The 6,865-nt window shown below is 35.3% G+C and overlaps 1 long non-coding RNA gene across 1 annotated transcript; it reads right to left on the bottom strand.

Moving 5' to 3' along the window:
• Positions 1-3,246: 3,246 nt before the first annotated feature.
• On the bottom strand, positions 3,247-5,320 carry LOC121228272 (uncharacterized). The gene is made up of 2 exons (XR_005925829.1): positions 4,088-5,320; positions 3,247-3,965 (listed from the first exon to the last, which is right to left on the bottom strand). It is a non-coding gene; the product is annotated as an uncharacterized lncRNA (long non-coding RNA).
• Between the last annotated feature and the right edge of the window lie 1,545 nt (positions 5,321-6,865).

Here is a 6,865-nt window from a genome sequence, read left to right as displayed (position 1 = left end):
TCTGGTATTGTTGGGCTACACTAAAAATTTTTAAAATTTTATGGATAATAGATAAATGAGTCTTCTGTCAAGAAAAATTTACGGCAATTGATTTGGAGTTTCGTAGCTCCAGTTATAAAAACTTTAGTGACTGTTGCTCAGGAAGTCAGCTTATAGGGAAATTGTAATTATGTTGTAAACATTAATGAAAATTTGCTAATGAATTATTTATTGATTTTTATAAAGCTTACTATAATCTATATGTGTGAAAGTCGAATCTATATGTATTATATTCTGAAAGTAATACTTGAATAGTCGATTAATGACTAGTTTAAAATTTGTTGAACTTAAGCTCAAGAGCAAAGGGGGACTAAATCCGATAAAGGGAAGGAAAAAGTAATTGAATAGCCGTTGAAGTCGTTCGACAACATCCGAGGTAAGTCTTCGAGTAATGAAACTTAGTTTATGATTTGATTAAGTCATGACATATAAGCATAACGAATAAACGGAGATATAATGACTTTACTTGAATGATATATTGAGGTGATTAGTTTATACCTATGACGGGTATCCGATAATGTGCATAGAGATCATGTTATAAAGCCACTCGAAATCATGCTCTTTGTATATGGCTATTGAGCCGAAATTGGTAAGGTTTGATAAGTGTCTTGTGTTTGAGCTTTAGTAATGAAAATGAAATATGGATGTGTCATGATTTATCGATATATGTGCATGATTATTCGGATGACATCCGGGCTAAGTCCCGAAGGCATGGTGCTAGTGACTATATCCGGGCTAAGTCCCGAAGGCAGTTGTGCTAGTGACTATATCCGGGCTAAGTCCCGAAGGCATTTGTGCTATTGACTATATCCAGGCTAAGTCCCGAAGGCATTTGTGCTAGTGACTATATCTAGGCTTAGTCCCGAAGGCATTCGTGTGAGTTGCTATATCCGTCTAAATCCCGAAGGTACTTGGGTTTGGAAGTGAGCGATCTTGCTGTAATAATTTCAATTAATATGCACATAAAATCCAAACGATAAGGTATGTTTCGTATATGCATCGGAAAGGTTGATTCCTTTTAAATAGTATTCGCTCAATTGATTAACGAACTTCCGACCTCTAGTTAGGTTTGATTCCCTGTGTATGAATATAATGGTTGAAGCATGAAGTAAGTATGATTTGAGAACATGCATATATGCAATTATTCATGTAGTCATATGAACGTTCTACCTTAGTCGTGAATAATTTCATTACTTGAACTTACTAAGCATTAAAATGCTTACTCAGTTACTTTGATTCTCTGTTTTATAGATTTTGTTCGTCAGCTATCGGACTCGGGAGTGTCAAAGTCGAAGTCATCCACACTATCTAAGCCACTTTTGGTACTCTTTTAGTTTAATTTTGAAAATGGCATGTATAGGGCTGACCCTTGTTGTTAATTAAGTACCCTTTGGTAATGTGTATTCGTATAGCCATGCGAAAATGGCTCGTATATTTCGAAGTATAACATTATGGTCTTGTGATATGGTTATTAAGTGGTGTGGAAATGTTTGGTAATGACTAGCCATTGGAATGGCAAATCATGGTCCTATTGGTGCTACGTACGTCATGGCTAATCAGGATTACCCTTGATAATAATGTATGTCAATTTACTATTTGATTCATGGAAAATTATGAAATAGGTAAAATTTACCCTAAAATAGATGCTGACAACAGCAGTGACGTAAGTTGGAAAAATCACTAAAAATAGTAGGAATAGAATTAAATAGTGAATAAATTATTTAATCGAATCTTGATGAGTCTATTTTCATATGAAAGAAACGAAACGACCATATGAGCCGTATTTTATGAGATGCTTAAGTTTTCGTGAAACAGGGCCAGAGCGTTTTCTGGATCCCCTATTCTGACTTTGAAAATTTACCATAAATTAACCAGAGATAATTAGAAGTCATTCTTTATATGTATAGATTCCTTTTTGAGTCTAGTTTCACTATAAACAAACGGTATAAGTATTGAAGCTCTGTACAGGGAGATATCTAAGTCGTAATGCATGAAGGTCAGAGTAGTCGAACCCTGAAACAGGGGAGACTTTAACTAATAAACTGTACTAATTGGCTCGACCAAAAATTCTAGAAAACAATTTGTAGATGGATATATGAGTCTAGTTTCAGGAAATATTTACGGAATCGGTTTTCGAGTTTCGGAACTCGAGATATGATTTTTAAAGTGACTGTGATGCAGTTAGCCAGCTTGTCTGGAAATTTTAAAATGAACTGCGTAAGTAAATGAATTAAGTCCGTTAACACCTCGTGTTCGACTCCGGAAACGGTCTCGGGTACGGGGCGTTACAATTTTATCATCTTTAGTGCCCATGATTTGAGATTATCTAGATAACTATTTCATTCTTTTCAAAATGTTTTAAATACATGCATGCAAGCTTTAGAATTAGTTGAATGTAGGTTGTGTTCTTAGGTGCATTTAATTCTAAAAAGGTTAAGTATACTGGATCTTAAATCGTTTGATATAAGCAAATACTCGACAGAATATTTGTAGCACTCTAAACATTGTCGTGGCAAATGGTGAGATTGATGGTCAACACAATTGCCATGGCAATTCCAAGAAGATGACTCAGCACTCTATCCACATCACTCTAAGCCAATTAGACGTGTACAAGAAAAACCACCATGAAAAAGAGGAGAAATAAATGTGTGTTGAGAAGGACAGATCCATCTAATAAAAGAATGAGAGAAAAAGAAAAAGAATTAAAGGGAATTAGCGTGAGAAATAGACTTGTGACAACAATTTTCTCTCTGCGAAAAGAAGAACTCCATTGCAAAATTCCAGAGAAAGAGAGGGTAGCAGCTTAAAAGAGAGCAGAACACAGACGTGAGGAAGGGGAAAAGAAATCTATCCTGGATTCACGAGCAATCTAAAGATAAAAGAGAAGCTGGAGTATGGCGAGGATTCTTGTAGTTCTGCCTTTATTTTCTAGATTGACATTTATGTGTTTCAAAAAATTATTTGACAAATGTTGATGAATGATTTTATTTTGATGTTTACTTTTCCACCCATGAACTAAATCTTTTCTAGTTTAGAGTTTTTTGAGTGAAAGTTTTATCATCTTTAGTGCCCATGATTTGAGATTATCTATATAACTATTTCATTCTTTTTAAAATGTTTTAAATACATGCATGCAAGCTTTAGAATTAGTTGAATGTAGGTTGTGTTCTTAGGTGCATTTAATTCTAAAAAGGTTAAGTATACTGGATCTTAAATCGTTTGATATAAGCAAATACTCAACAGAATATTCGTAGCACTCTAAACATAGATGTTGCGAGCTGTACAGAGAGTAATGTTCATTGAAGTTATCAATCCCAAGTTCTGTAGATGTACATGAACAAGTATAAAGGTCTATGATCAGATATAAGACAGAGCAAATGAGTCACCATTGAGTTTGAAAAGGTGAAATTTCATGCATTATTACAAATGGCCTTGTCCAAACGTTCCACCATACCCCCTCTCGGCCAAGTGAATTGCGGTCTCTTCAAATCCAAATCATGCAACTGAGCTGACTCCATAAAATCTCCAAAAAGAGAACACATTTTCCCTACAATCTGCCCTCTTCTCTTTTCATTAGAGGAAAAAATAGTGTTAAAGTCAACAATCGCCATCTACAGAGAATCGTCCATCGGAATCGTACTATGCAAAGCCCCTATAGATGTCTTCTTTTACAACTATCAGGGCTACCATAAATAAAGGTGGTGAAAAAAGACTGTTTGAAGTTACTCCCAAAAACCTTAACAAGGAGAAATTGGGAATGACTTTTGATAATCTCAACACAAAAAGAATCCCTTAAAACAATCCAAATACCACTCGAAAACCCTATTGCTTCCACACGATTAGAATGTTGAAACCCGAGCTTCGAGATAATTGAATCGACTTTTTCACCACTAGCCCTCATTTCTAAAAGGTCAATTAAATCCAGTCTGTGTTCACGGTTATATTCACGAAAAACATGGAGAAACTTTAAATTAGCACAACCTTGACAATTCCAAGATAAAATAGTAAAATTTATAAATAAAATTAAAAAATTGGAGAAATAACCGACCACTAGAGCAAAACAGATGTACGGTCATCACCATATTGAATGCCAGACTTATCTACTGAGGAAACCATTTGATCACTGAAGAGCTTAACCATAGAATTCATGGCTTCCGGTAGTTGAACACAAGAATTATTGGCAAGTTTAAAATGACGCTCTCGTCCACAAATAGTCTTATTCAATGCCTTTTCCGGTCATCCATGTCCACTTTTAATCCCAAAACCTTACCCTTTAGAAGAAATACGAGGGCTTTCATAGGCCACTGTTCCTCATTGGCTCTTTTAGAATTTAATTGTAGGTCACTGTTCTCTTTAAAAATCACAGCAGAAATTTAGGGTCGAATATATTGGGAATTAAAGTTACCACGGATTCTAAAGAACCTTCGAGCATTGGATTAAAATGCAAGATAGGAGTTCCATCAAGTTTTACCTAGCCTGTTCTAGGAGTTTTGGCCTGCTCCAAACCCACCACTTTAGGTTAACAATTAAATCCTGCTCCTGCTCCAAGCCCGCATCGTTTTGTCCAAAAACTAAATCTCTTTTTTCCTCCAAGCCCGCTGCTTTCTGTCCAGCCCACCCTAGGTGTTGCTGGCCCTCCGCCTGTTCTGGCGCAGCGTCCAGGCCCCCTAGCGCTGCAGACCTCACTAATCCCTGTTTATTAATGTCTGTCCCAGGCTAGTAGGCTTCACTGACTTTTTTGGCCCATTATTGCTGCTCTGGTCCAGCGACAACTTTCCCGTGTTTTCCTTCTCCACCGACCCAGCTTTTGATCCCCTCAAAATTGCGTTTTAATTTTTTAGCAAAATCCCTCTATAGGAAATTAATTCCCAAACTTTCGGGATTCTTCACCCTCAAATCTCGTTAAATCAATTTCCAGCGCAGCAAATTTGGAAGTCGTTTGAAATTTTTTCGGGATCTTAGCTTAATGATTCCTATTCCTAGCTTGATTGTGCCATGATTTATGTTTAACAACCATCCAAGGGTCAAAGGCTTCCCCTGTCTTTGGTAGAGCAAAGCCATTCACCGCCGAATCAGAGGCTACCCGTTGACTGCTAATTGTGATCTTACCTGTCAAAGAAAAAGGGCAAACATTTTTCAAATGTCCATATCTACCACAAGAAAAACAAACCACAGGAAGAGCCTCAAACTCTACTCTTTGTATCCTGCCATTAATCAGAACGTGTTAGGTTAATGATTTCTCTAAGTTAACGAACACCGCCATCCTAGCGAACTGATCCCTCGTCTCCTACCTGTTTTAATGTCCATTTTGGCCACTTTCCTGACCAACCCTCCGGTTTCCTCTAATACTCATTTGTTGTACAGAAATCCTGGTAATCCCTAGAATCGGATCTAGGCCAGAACCACACTAGGGAAAGGCCTGAACGGATTAAAATCAACCGTCCATCGCTGAACTGTGAGATAGTGGCCAAAAACCACCCAAGGTCCTTCTGCCAAAACCATTTCGTAATCATCTTTGTCTTGAAAACGAACCAGGTAGTATTCATTTTCCACATCCATTAATCGAAAGGGCTTAGATGGTTTCTAAAGACTCGAAATTCAGTTGAAAAATACACCATATCCAATATTACGCCCCAACAATTTTACCACCACTGTGATTTCCATGTCTTTGACCAAAATTTTCTTAATTCTATCAGAGAAATCAATAGCAGGGATACCATTAACAGTGGATCTAAGGATGTATCCATCGTCAAAATCGAAGTCTCGTCAAAAGTCTCGCTTAGATTCATGAAGGAGACCAAAGATCTAGAACCTTTTCCCCCAAGCAATTTATCCTTCCATGAAGCACCACTCACCAGGGCCATGTCCACCACCATGTTTTCTACTGGATTTTCATCAATATCGTTGAATCTTACTTTTTTGGTGTTACGGTCTTCGTTAGAACCACCGCCGTCACTCAGGGAATTACCAGACTATTATGACTCTTTTTTACCTTTTAAATTTGTATAAATTTAGCAAACTATTAAAATTATTTTCTCCTTCTTGAATTATTAAGACTCCTCACTTTTAAAAATTTATATTAAATTTATAATTTTATCAAATCAATTTATACTTTTTGATTAACACGTGTAGATATCATTTTATAAAGAACATTTTTTATATAATTTTTAATTTAATTTAATTATTTTATATTATTTAAGTAAGGTTATAATTAAAAAAGTATCTATGCAAAGAATTTACTTTCCTTTCTACACACTAATCAAACAAGAAATAAAATTTGTTTATCTTTGTTTTATTATTAATTATCCAAATATAGGATTAAATAAGAATATTACTATTGATTATTTATTAATAAATTTTTATTTAAATTTAATCGGTTAAGTTAATAGAATATGATGAAAAAAATAAAAGATCTGATAAAGTATATTGATTTCTTCAAAATTTACTAATTTACGTTATTTTTGGAGAGAAAAAGGAAAACACATTCTAGAAGTAGCGCTTTTGCTGCCACATAAGTGGAAACGCACTTTGTAGAACATGTTTTCAGAAGAGAGAATAAAAACATTCCCGGTAGGGCGCGTTTTCCTTCCAATAGTAACTTTTCTAACGACTATAAGGACTCCAACAACCATAAAATTCCTTATATAAACCCCTCTAAACTTTGTCATTTTCAACCAAATACTTAATACTCATTCTTCAATCTTATGTTATCAATCCTCAATTTTCAATCCTCAATTTTTTATCCTCATTTATTATTTTTTAATTTTTTCTCTTCGTTTTTATTTTATTCGTTATAATTTTTAAAAGGCAAACCAGCTTATTCATT

This window comes from Gossypium hirsutum, chromosome A01 (assembly GCF_007990345.1).
Source record: "Gossypium hirsutum isolate 1008001.06 chromosome A01, Gossypium_hirsutum_v2.1, whole genome shotgun sequence".
Lineage (NCBI taxonomy): Eukaryota > Viridiplantae > Streptophyta > Magnoliopsida > Malvales > Malvaceae > Gossypium > Gossypium hirsutum.
This window is presented reverse-complemented; position numbering and strand designations above follow the sequence as displayed.